Raw genomic sequence first — 12,203 nt, forward strand, 5'->3', positions numbered from 1 at the left:
AAAGGGTTACTGGAGTAGGATCCAGGAGACAATATCAACTTACAAAGAATAATGTTGTCTATTTACTGCATTATCGCCTTTGAAGCAAACCTCTGAGAATAAATACCCTTTCACTAATCAGGCAGTCACTTTGATAAAATCAAGCAGAACAAGGATGCTGGTAGGAACTCGCCTCATTTGCATATGGGCTAGGGCTTCTGGGAGCCATGAGAATTAGGAGTTGAAGGTTTTGCAGATCGAGATTGCTAAAGGGCTGGGCATTTGCACAGAACTCTCCATGCCTGATTGGTGCCGAAGGTTAGTTGCAAGTGGTCCCTTGCTCACCCTACCTTACACAGGGCCATGCCCAGTTAGGCCCTCAGGGCTAGGCCCGGCAGGTCTAAGCCCGGCGTTCGTCAGGCGAAGTGCCTGGACCCCTGCTCATCATACCTCAGAATCTGGTCTAGCTATTGCAGACATGGGGAATGGTGCTTATATCCCATTGACAGCGCCCACAAGCTGCATACTAATAACCAATGATGTGTGAATGCGGTCAGGGTAGCAGACATATAGAACAATTGGGTGGGTTCGCTTCCGAACTGGATGCACAGGAGCAGGAGAGAATGGCTGTTGGCGATGTATGCAACTTGCTCTGCGTGAACACATCTACCGACCCCTTCCCCTACACACACGGGCACATACACACACACACACATAGCCATAGCTATGCAGAGCTAATCAGAAAGATTGGTAATCATTAGAACATGAAAGATATGTGTTCATTTTTTATTAAACTTGTGGACTCCCGCAGAAACGGAGGGACTCACATCTCTAATTGAGGCTTGCTTACCTCTATACAAATGTGTTTGCTGGCTGTCTTTCTTCAACTGGTATGTGCGGTTGTGTCTGTCTTTGTCTTTCAACACGCCTGGCACGTTTACATTATCAAAGAGATGATTGTATGGAGATGGGGAACACCCCTCCGTTGCATTGTGAACTTGAACAGTCTTTTCACCAAAGCAGCTACATGCGACATTGCAAGGTTTTTGTCAGTCTTTGCCTGAAAACATTAGGCCTTCCTCTCGAACTCTATTCACTCCTTCTGTGGAAGACTTCAATTATGAGGATGCATCCCGTCATAAAAGGTTCTCTGTAGATGGTGCAACTCTGGCTTCTCTTCCCCGTGCTTTTTGAAAATAATCCGCCCGAGGCCCTGATGAGGTTTGAACTCATGACCCCTGGTTTACGAGACCAGTGCTCTGCCACTGAGCTACAAGGCCACCTGCGGCTTGCTCACAGCCAACAACAGAAAGTGCAAAGAAACCATTGGTTTTACCTAGGTAGATCTCCAGGTATATGAATTTCTGTTTGTGTAAAAATGGCTGTATATCTCTGCATGTGTTCAGTACGTCATCATACATCTGATTTGCGAAAGCGTGTGTGCTTATGTTGGTGATACATTGTCGGTATGCGTTTGAGTATGTACTTTTACGGGTATGTATGTATTGAGTAGGATGCTGAACAGGTTCATGAGTTTAGATAGCAGGTCAGAATGATGGCAAAAGGAACATGTAAGAGGCAGACAACTAAAAGAAAAAAGAATTTGGGATGTAAGCTTGGGAATTTACTAACTGCGCTGATTTTGGCTCCTATAATAGTAAAGAATGGAAACCTACGAGGAAAGTCTTTGACTAATTTCATTCTCCGCCTGCACCAATGAACTTATTTTTACATCTCTATTTCCATATCTGTACTCATTCCTGTCTTTCACAGGGAGGTTGAAAGATTTTGGTCAATGTTTAAATGCAGACTATAAAGAAAAAATACGACAAAGGTGGGCTTCGAACCCACGCGTGCAGAGCACAATGGATTAGCAGTCCATCGCCTTAACCACTCGGCCACCTCTTCTGTTTGGGAACGGTGCTCGAGTCCCATGCTTAAAGAAGAGATAAAACAATGGTGGTGCAAAGTCAGTGAAAAATAGATCATGTTTGTCATAGTAGAAACAAGATCGTTGACTCGTTCTTCCTTACCCGGCCATTGATAGATAAACACATCAAGTTGAAGTTCAGAAAAATATAACAAGAGCTCCTGGAGAGTTCACAACACTAATCCAGAGGAAGGTGCTTGAGCTTCCGTATGGGACACCATTAGTAGTAAAACCAGCATAATGCAAGCTCCAGTTTCCCAGTGTTTGGCATCATTCAACGTTTCCAGCCAAGATCAAAGTTCAGATGCTGCTTCCTGTGATGTCATTGAATTTAAATAGTGAGTGATGGCAATAACCCTTTTCCAATTAAATTTTGCCACATCAACGTCCCTGAAAATAGAGAAAGGCGTGCAACCCAGAACCGCTGTACTGTTCAATAGAGTAAGGACTTCACCGTGATCATCTGCATCTGTCATCACAAGATTATCAAGGTTTTTTTCTTGAAGAAATTAGGTCCAGAAAGCCGACCTTCCCCACAGACTATTCAGACACCTTGCGCTTGTGGCTTTGTTATAGGCCCGAATCCATTGGTAAAAGGTTGCACAGGTACAATGTGCAATATCAGTTCCTATTCAACAATGTTCAAGAAAATTACCATTTGGAGGCCCTGATGAGGATCGAACTCACGACCGCTGGTTTACAAGACCAGTGCTCTGCCACTGAGCTACAGAACCCCTCCGGTTATGATGCATTACAGCAACACAACGAGCACACAACATGATGTTTACTGGGTAGAAATATTTGAAGGGTATGTGAGAATGTATGTATATGATTGTGATTTGACCTGTTTTTTTCTGGGCGATTTTTTGAGGAGCAGCTAATTTGTGCGTATTCCGCGCAATTTTAGGGTGACTAATGAGGAGATGTGATGCGTGAAAGTTGAAAAAAACATGTACATGGCAGCAGAGAGACAATATGGATATTACCTTTGCTTTTTTAAATTTCTATCCGGATTCTGGCTCAAAGGGTAGTCAAGCACAGCAGATTGCATTCCTGCCAGTAAGACGACAACCTTGTTTGTGTCCTTCTTAATCAACTAACATGCATATTTTCACTTTTGTCTGTATGTTCTTTGAAAGCCAATGGCAATGGTGCTTAGAGCAATGCAGATGTTTAAAAAAGATTTCAAAAGTTAAAATCAACGAAGGTGGGATTCGAACCCACGCGTGTACAGCAGATTAGCAGTCCATCGCCTTAACCACCCGGCCACCTCGTCTACAGAGATTATGTTAGGCATTCAAGTCTTTACAGGTAATAACACAAACATCTTCAAAATAGAACCACAATGCGTTCCTTGTTGAGGTACATCCAGCCGTTTGCAGGAAAACTGCCTCACTTGCTGTTGAGAAAAATTCATCAAAGTCCTGGGGTGTTTATAGGCATCGCCAAGATGACATTGGGAGGTGTTTCAATCGACACGTGTTGAATATGAGGAAGAGCATCATGCTGGCTCCAGTGGCACTGCCTGCAGCATGACAAAAATTTAGAAGGGACATTTGACTGCACCATTGGCTGAACATCAGTGGCAAAGTGTATATCAGGCTAAAAGGTAAGCTCCAGTGGCACAATATGGGCACTACAAGGCACCCATAATTTGGTGTCAGCTAAAAAGACAATGCCAGAGCTTGTGGGTGCTTTTGTACACTTGTGTGTGTGTTTGTGGGTGTAGTTTCATGTCGAAAACCAAAACACAACAGCTCCAGTGGTGCAATCGGTTAGCGTGCGGTACTTATTCAGCAGTACATGCAGTGAGCAATGCTGAGGTTGTGAGTTCAAGCCTCACCTGGAGCAACTTTGGAACTTTTTACTAATTCACCTCAAAACTGAATTATTGAAGCAATAAATGTTCTGGACTTGTTTTGGTTCACCTCAAGGTTTCCTTGATTGTCAGTTAATGTTGTATGACAGCTCCTCTGCCTTTTAGACATGGAATACTCATTGCAAGTTATTTATGGGGTGCTTGCGCTTTAAATACAGCTACGGAGGGTTTTTGAAAATAGAACAGAAAATAAAAAATGTCAACTGTTATTATACTCCATTTTCTGCTGAGCACCACTTACGGAAGACATTTGTAAAGGTAGAAAAAGGGTTACCGGAGTAGGATCCAGGAGACAATATCAACTTACAAAGAATAATGTTGTCTATTTACTGCATTATCGCCTTTGAAGCAAACCTCTGAGAATAAATACCCTTTCACTAATCAGGCAGTCACTTTGATAAAATCAAGCAGAACAAGGATGTTGATAGGAACTCGCCTCATTTGCATATGGGCTAGGGCTTCTGGGAGCCATGAGAATTAGGAGTTGAAGGTTTTACAGATCGAGATTGCTAAAGGGCTGGGCATTTGCACAGACCTCTCCATGCCTGATTGGTGCCGAAGGTTAGTTGCAAGTGGTCCCCTGCTCAGCCTACCTTACACAGGGCCATGCCCAGTTAGGCCCCTCAGGGCTAGGCCCGGCAGGTCTAAGCCCGGCGTTCGTCAGGCGAAGTGCCTGGACCCCTGCTCATCATACCTCAGAATCTGGTCTAGCTATTGCAGACATGGGGAATGGTGCTTATATCCCATTGACAGCGCCCACAAGCTGCATACTAATAGCCAATGATGTGTGAATGCGGTCAGGGTAGCAGACATATAGAACAATTGGGTGAGTTCGCTTCCGAACTGGATGCACAGGAGCAGGAGAGAATGGCTGTTGGCGATGTATGCAACTTGCTCTGCGTGAACACATCTACCGACCCCTTCCCCTACACACACGGGCACATACACACACACACACACATAGCCATTGGAGCTATGCAGAGCTAATCAGAAAGATTGGTAATCATTAGAACATGAAAGATATGTGTTCATTTTTTATTAAACTTGTGGACTCCCGCAGAAACGGAGGGACTCACATCTCTAATTGAGGCTTGCTTACCTCTATACAAATGTGTTTGCTGGCTGTCTTTCTTCAACTGGTATGTGCGGTTGTGTCTGTCTTTGTCTTTCAACACGCCTGGCACGTTTACATTATCAAAGAGATGATTGTATGGAGATGGGGAACACCCCTCCGTTGCATTGTGAACTTGAACAGTCTTTTCACCAAAGCAGCTACATGCGACATTGCAAGGTTTTTGTCAGTCTTTGCCTGAAAACATTAGGCCTTCCTCTCGAACTCTATTCACTCCTTCTGTGGAAGACTTCAATTATGAGGATGCATCCCGTCATAAAAGGTTCTCTGTAGATGGTGCAACTCTGGCTTCTCTTCCCCGTGCTTTTTGAAAATAATCTGCCCGAGGCCCTGATGAGGTTTGAACTCATGACCCCTGGTTTACGAGACCAGTGCTCTGCCACTGAGCTACAAGGCCACCTGCTGCTTGCTCACAGCCAACAACAGAAAGTGCAAAGAAACCATTGGTTTTGCCTAGGTAGATCTCCAGGTATATGAATTTCTGGTTGTGTAAAAATGGCTGTATATCTCTGCATGTGTTCAGTATGTCATCATACATCTGATTTGCGAAAGCGTGTGTGCTTATGTTGGTGATACATTGTCGGTATGCGTTTGAGTATGTACTTTTACGGGTATGTATGTATTGAGTAGGATGCTGAACAGGTTCATGAGTTTAGAGAGCAGGTCAGAATGATGGCAAAAGGAACATGTAAAAGGCAGACAACTAAAAGAAAAAAGAATTTGGGATGTAAGCTTGGGAATTTACTAACTGCACTGATTTTGGCTCCTATAATAGTAAAGAATGGAAACCTACGAGGAAAGTCTTTGACTAATTTCATTCTCCGCCTGCACCAATGAACTTATTTTTACATCTCTATTTCCATATCTGTACTCATTCCTGTCTTTCACAGGGAGGTTGAAAGATTTTGGTCAATGTTTAAATGCAGACTATAAAGAAAAAATACGACAAAGGTGGGCTTCGAACCCACGCGTGCAGAGCACAATGGATTAGCAGTCCATCGCCTTAACCACTCGGCCACCTCTTCTGTTTGGGAACGGTGCTCGAGTCCCATGCTTAAAGAAGAGATAAAACAATGGTGGTGCAAAGTCAGTGAAAAATAGATCATGTTTGTCATAGTAGAAACAAGATCGTTGACTCGTTCTTCCTTACCCGGCCATTGATAGATAAACACATCAAGTTGAAGTTCAGAAAAATATAACAAGAGCTCCTGGAGGGTTCACAACACTAATCCAGAGGAAGGTGCTTGAGCTTCCGTATGGGACACCATTAGTAGTAAAACCAGCATAATGCAAGCTCCAGTTTCCCAGTGTTTGGCATCATTCAACGTTTCCAGCCAAGATCAAAGTTCAGATGCTGCTGCTTCCTGTGATGTCATTGAATTTAAATAGTGAGTGATGGCAATAACCCTTTTCCAATTAAATTTTGCCACATCAACGTCCCTGAAAATAGAGAAAGGCGTGCAACCCAGAACCGCTGTACTGTTCAATAGAGTAAGGACTTCACCGTGATCATCTGCATCTGTCATCACAAGATTATCAAGGTTTTTTTCTTGAAGAAATTAGGTCCAGAAAGCCGACCTTCCCCACAGACTATTCAGACACCTTGCGCTTGTGGCTTTGTTATAGGCCCGAATCCATTGGTAAAAGGTTGCACAGGTACAATGTGCAATATCAGTTCCTATTCAACAATGTTCAAGAAAATTACCATTTGGAGGCCCTGATGAGGATCGAACTCACGACCCCTGGTTTACAAGACCAGTGCTCTGCCACTGAGCTACAGAGCCCCTCAGGTTATGATGCATTACAGCAACACAACGAGCACACAACATGATGTTTACTGGGTAGAAATATTTGAAGGGTGTGTGAGAATGTATGTATATGATTGTGATTTGACCTGTTTTTTTCTGGGCGATTTTTTGAGGAGCAGCTAATTTGTGCGTATTCCGCGCAATTTTAGGGTGACTAATGAGGAGATGTGATGCGTGAAAGTTGAAAAAAACATGTACATGGCAGCAGAGAGACAATATGGATATTACCTTTGCTTTTTTAAATTTCTATCCGGATTCTGGCTCAAAGGGTAGTCAAGCACAGCAGATTGCATTCCTGCCAGTAAGACGACAACCTTGTTTGTGTCCTTCTTAATCAACTAACATGCATATTTTCACTTTTGTCTGTATGTTCTTTGAAAGCCAATGGCAATGGTGCTTAGAGCAATGCAGATGTTTAAAAAAGATTTCAAAAGTTAAAATCGACTAAGGTGGGATTCGAACCCACACGTGTACAGCAGATTAGCAGTCCATCGCCTTAGCAGTCCATCGCCTTAACCACCCGGCCACCTCGTCTACAGAGATTAAGTTAGGCATTCAAGTGTTTACAGGTAATAACACAAACATCTTCAAAATAGAACCACAATGCGTTCCTTGTTGAGGTACATCCAGCCGTTTGCAGGAAAACTGCCTCACTTGCTGTTGAGAAAAATTCATCAAAGTCCTGGGGTGTTTATAGGCATCGCCAAGATGACATTGGGAGGTGTTTCAATTGACACGTGTTGAATATGAGGAAGAGCATCATGCTGGCTCCAGTGGCACTGCCTGCAGCATGACAAAAATGTAGAAGGGACATTTGACTGCACCATTGGCTGAACATCAGTGGCAAAGTGTATATCAGGCTAAAAGGTAAGCTCCAGTGGCACAATATGGGCACTACAAGGCACCCATAATTTGGTATCAGCTAAAAAGACAATGCCAGAGCTTGTGGGTGCTTTTGTACACTTGTGTGTGTGTTTGTGGGTGTAGTTTCATGTCGAAAACCAAAACACAACAGCTCCAGTGGTGCAATCGGTTAGCGCGCCCTACTTATACAACAGTACATGCAGTGAGCAATGCCGAGGTTGTGAGTTCAAGCCTCACCTGGAGCAACTTTGGAACTTTTTACTAATTCACCTCAAAACTGAATTATTGAACCAATAAATGTTCTGGACATTTTTTGGTTCACCTCAAGGTTTCCTTGATTGTCAGTTAATGTTGTATGACAGCTCCGCTGCCTTTTAGACATGGAATACTCATTGCAAGTTATTTATGGGGTGTTTGCGCTTTAAATACAGCTACGGAGGGTTTTTGAAAATAGAACAGTAAATAAAAAATGTCAACTGTTATTATACTCCATTTTCTGCTGAGCACCACTTACGGAAGACATTTGTAAAGGTAGAAAAAGGGTTACTGGAGTAGGATCCAGGAGACAATATCAACTTACAAAGAATAATGTTGTCTATTTACTGCATTATCGCCTTTGAAGCAAACCTCTGAGAATAAATACCCTTTCACTAATCAGGCAGTCACTTTGATAAAATCAAGCAGAACAAGGATGCTGATAGGAACTCGCCTCATTTGCATATGGGCTAGGGCTTCTGGGAGCCATGAGAATTAGGAGTTGAAGGTTTTGCAGATCGAGATTGCTAAAGGGCTGGGCATTTGCACAGACCTCTCCATGCCTGATTGGTGCCAAAGGTTAGTTGCAAGTGGTCCCCTGCTCACCCTACCTTACACAGGGCCATGCCCAGTTAGGCCCCTCAGGGCTAGGCCAGGCAGGTCTAAGCCCGGCGTTCGTCAGGCGAAGTGCCTGGACCCCTGCTCATCATACCTCAGAATCTGGTCTAGCTATTGCAGACATGGGGAATGGTGCTTATATCCCATTGACAGCGCCCACAAGCTGCATACTAATAGCCAATGATGTGTGAATGCGGTCAGGGTAGCAGACATATAGAACAATTGGGTGGGTTCGCTTCCGAACTGGATGCACAGGAGCAGGAGAGAATGGCTGTTGGCGATGTATGCAACTTGCTCTGCGTGAACACATCTACCGACCCCTTCCCCTACACACACACATAGCCATTGGAGCTATGCAGAGCTAATCAGAAAGATTGGTAATCATTAGAACATGAAAGATATGTGTTCATTTTTTATTAAACTTGTGGACTCCCGCAGAAACGGAGGGACTCACATCTCTAATTGAGGCTTGCTTACCTCTATACAAATGTGTTTGCTGGCTGTCTTTCTTCAACTGGTATGTGCGGTTGTGTCTGTCTTTGTCTTTCAACACGCCTGGCACGTTTACATTACTAAAGAGATGATTGTATGGAGATGGGGAACACCCCTCCGTTGCATTGTGAACTTGAACAGTCTTTTCACCAAAGCAGCAACATGCGACATTGCAAGGTTTTTGTCAGTCTTTGCCTGAAAACATTAGGCCTTCCTCTCGAACTCTATTCACTCCTTCTGTGGAAGCCTTCAATTATGAGGATGCATCCCGTCATAAAAGGTTCTCTGTAGATGGTGCAACTCTGGCTTCTCTTCCCCGTGCTTTTTGAAAATAATCCGCCCGAGGCCCTGATGAGGTTTGAACTCATGACCCCTGGTTTACGGAACCAGTGCTCTGCCACTGAGCTACAAGGCCACCTGCTGCTTGCTCACAGCCAACAACAGAAAGTGCAAAGAAACCATTGGTTTTACCTAGGTAGATCTCCAGGTATATGAATTTCTGGTTGTGTAAAAATGGCTGTATATCTCTGCATGTGTTCAGTATGTCATCATACATCTGATTTGCAAAAGCGTGTGTGCTTATGTTGGTGATATATTGTCGGTATGCGTTTGAGTATGTACTTTTACGGGTATGTATGTATTGAATAGGATGGTGACCAGGTTCATGAGTTTAGATAGCAGGTCAGAATGATGGCAAAAGGAACATGTAAAAGGCAGACAACTAAAAGAAAAAAGAATTTGGGATGTAAGCTTGGGAATTTACTAACTGCGCTGATTTTGGCTCCTATAATAGTAAAGAATGGAAACCTACGAGGAAAGTCTTTGACTAATTTCATTCTCCGCCTGCACCAATGAACTTATTTTTACATCTCTATTTCCATATCTGTACTCATTCCTGTCTTTCACAGGGAGGTTGAAAGACTTTGGTCTATGTTTAAATGCAGACTATAAAGAAAAAATACGAGGGAGGTGGGATTCGAACCCACGCGTGCAGAGCACAATGGATTAGCAGTCCATCGCCTTAACCACTCGGCCACCTCGTCTGTTTGGGAACGGTGCCCGAGTCCCATGCTTAAAGAAGAGATAAAACAATGGTGGTGCAAAGTCAGTGAAAAATAGATCATGTTTGTCATAGTAGAAACAAGATCGTTGACTCGGTCTTCCTTTCCCGGCCATTGATAGATAAACACATCAAGTTGAAGTTCAGAAAAATATAACAAGAGCTCCTGGAGGGTTCACAACACTAATCCAGAGGAAGGTGCTTGAGCTTCCGTATGGCACACCATTGGTAGTAAAACCAGCATAATGCAAGCTCCAGTTTCCCAGTGTTTGGCATCATTCAACGTTTCCAGCCAAGATCAAAGTTCAGATGCTGCTGCTTCCTGTGATGTCATTGAATTTAAATAGTGAGTGATGGCAATAACGCTTTTCCAATTAAATTTTGCCACATCAACGTCCCTGAAAATAGAGAAAGGCGTGCAACCCAGAACCGCTGTACTGTTCAATAGAGTAAGGGCTTCACCGTGATCATCTGCATCTGTCATCACAAGATTATCAAGGTTTTTTTCTTGAAGAAATTAGGTCCAGAAAGCCGACCTTCCCCACAGACTATTCAGACACCTTGCGCTTGTGGCTTTGTTATAGGCCCGAATCCATTGGTAAAAGGTTGCACAGGTACAATGTGCAATATCAGTTCCTATTCAACAATGTTCAAGAAAATTACCATTTGGAGGCCCTGATGAGGATCGAACTCACGACCCCTGGTTTACAAGACCAGTGCTCTGCCACTGAGCTACAGAGCCCCTCAGGTGATGATGCATTACAGCAACACAACGAGCACACAACATGATGTTTACTGGGTAGAAATATTTGAAGGGTGTGTGAGAATGTATGTATATGATTGTGATTTGACCTGTTTTTTTCTGGGCGATTTTTTGAGGAGCAGCTAATTTGTGCGTATTCCGCGCAATTTTAGGGTGACTAATGAGGAGATGTGATGCGTGAAAGTGGAAAAAAACATGTACATGGCAGCAGAGAGACAATATGGATATTACCTTTGCTTTTTTAAATTTCTATCCGGATTCTGGCTCAAAGGGTAGTCAAGCACAGCAGATTGCATTCCTGCCAGTAAGACGACAACCTTGTTTGTGTCCTTCTTAATCAACTAACATGCATATTTTCACTTTTGTCTGTATGTTCTTTGAAAGCCAATGGCAATGGTGCTTAGAGCAATGCAGATGTTTAAAAAAGATTTCAAAAGTTAAAATCGACGAAGGTGTACAGCAGATTAGCAGTCCATCGCCTTAACCACCCGGCCACCTCGTCTACAGAGATTATGTTAGGCATTCAAGTCTTTACAGGTAATAACACAAACATCTTCAAAATAGAACCACAATGCGTTCCTTGTTGAGGTACATCCAGCCGTTTGCAGGAAAACTGCCTCACTTGCTGTTGAGAAAAATTCATCAAAGTCCTGGGGTGTTTATAGGCATCGCCAAGATGACATTGGGAGGTGTTTCAATTGACACGTGTTGAATATGAGGAAGAGCATCATGCTGGCTCCAGTGGCACTGCCTGCAGCATGACAAAAATTTAGAAGGGACATTTGACTGCACCATTGGCTGAACATCAGTGGCAAAGTGTATATCAGGCTAAAAGGTAAGCTCCAGTGGCACAATATGGGCACTACAAGGCACCCATAATTTGGTGTCAGCTAAAAAGACAATGCCAGAGCTTGTGGGTGCTTTTGTACACTTGTGTGTGTGTTTGTGGGTGTAGTTTCGTGTCGAAAACCAAAACACAACAGCTCCAGTGGTGCAATCGGTTAGCGCGCGCCGTACTTATACAGCAATACATGCAGTGAGCAATGCCGAGGTTGTGAGTTCAAGCCTCACCTGGAGCAACTTTGGAACTTTTTACTAATTCACCTCAAAACTGAATTATTGAAGCAATAAATGTTCTGGACATTTTTTGGTTCACCTCAAGGTTTCCTTGATTGTCAGTTAATGTTGTATGACAGCTCCTCTGCCTTTTAGACATGGAATACTCATTGCAAGTTATTTATGGGGTGTTTGCGCTTTAAATACAGCTACGGAGGGTTTTTGAAAATAGAACAGTAAATAAAAAATGTCAACTGTTATTATAATCCATTTTCTGCTGAGCACCACTTACGGAAGACATTTGTAAAGGTAGAAAAAGGGTTACTGGAGTAGGATCCAGGAGACAATATCAACTTACAAAGAATAA

The 12,203-nt window shown here is 43.3% G+C and overlaps 10 non-coding genes across 10 annotated transcripts; 1 reads left to right on the forward strand and 9 right to left on the reverse strand.

The window, feature by feature from the left end:
* Window positions 1–1,187: 1,187 nt before the first annotated feature.
* On the reverse strand, window positions 1,188–1,259 carry TRNAT-CGU (transfer RNA threonine (anticodon CGU)). The gene has a single exon. It is a non-coding gene; the product is annotated as a tRNA-Thr (tRNA).
* A 546-nt stretch (window positions 1,260–1,805) lies between these two features.
* Window positions 1,806–1,887, reverse strand: TRNAS-GCU (transfer RNA serine (anticodon GCU)). The gene has a single exon. It is a non-coding gene; the product is annotated as a tRNA-Ser (tRNA).
* A 684-nt stretch (window positions 1,888–2,571) lies between these two features.
* TRNAT-UGU (transfer RNA threonine (anticodon UGU)) lies at window positions 2,572–2,643 on the reverse strand. The gene has a single exon. It is a non-coding gene; the product is annotated as a tRNA-Thr (tRNA).
* Window positions 2,644–5,245: 2,602 nt separating this feature from the next.
* On the reverse strand, window positions 5,246–5,317 carry TRNAT-CGU (transfer RNA threonine (anticodon CGU)). The gene has a single exon. It is a non-coding gene; the product is annotated as a tRNA-Thr (tRNA).
* Window positions 5,318–5,863: 546 nt separating this feature from the next.
* Window positions 5,864–5,945, reverse strand: TRNAS-GCU (transfer RNA serine (anticodon GCU)). Its single transcript has one exon. It is a non-coding gene; the product is annotated as a tRNA-Ser (tRNA).
* Window positions 5,946–6,632: 687 nt separating this feature from the next.
* On the reverse strand, window positions 6,633–6,704 carry TRNAT-UGU (transfer RNA threonine (anticodon UGU)). Its single transcript has one exon. It is a non-coding gene; the product is annotated as a tRNA-Thr (tRNA).
* Window positions 6,705–9,300: 2,596 nt separating this feature from the next.
* Window positions 9,301–9,372, reverse strand: TRNAT-CGU (transfer RNA threonine (anticodon CGU)). The gene has a single exon. It is a non-coding gene; the product is annotated as a tRNA-Thr (tRNA).
* Window positions 9,373–9,918: 546 nt separating this feature from the next.
* On the reverse strand, window positions 9,919–10,000 carry TRNAS-GCU (transfer RNA serine (anticodon GCU)). Its single transcript has one exon. It is a non-coding gene; the product is annotated as a tRNA-Ser (tRNA).
* A 687-nt stretch (window positions 10,001–10,687) lies between these two features.
* Window positions 10,688–10,759, reverse strand: TRNAT-UGU (transfer RNA threonine (anticodon UGU)). Its single transcript has one exon. It is a non-coding gene; the product is annotated as a tRNA-Thr (tRNA).
* A 1,003-nt stretch (window positions 10,760–11,762) lies between these two features.
* On the forward strand, window positions 11,763–11,859 carry TRNAI-UAU (transfer RNA isoleucine (anticodon UAU)). Its single transcript has 2 exons — window positions 11,763–11,802; window positions 11,824–11,859. It is a non-coding gene; the product is annotated as a tRNA-Ile (tRNA).
* The last annotated feature ends 344 nt before the right edge of the window (window positions 11,860–12,203 follow it).

The sequence above is a fragment of the Ambystoma mexicanum genome, unplaced genomic scaffold, assembly GCF_040938575.1.
Source record: "Ambystoma mexicanum isolate Mex_15411 unplaced genomic scaffold, UKY_AmexF1_1 Mex_scaf46, whole genome shotgun sequence".
NCBI lineage: Eukaryota > Metazoa > Chordata > Amphibia > Caudata > Ambystomatidae > Ambystoma > Ambystoma mexicanum.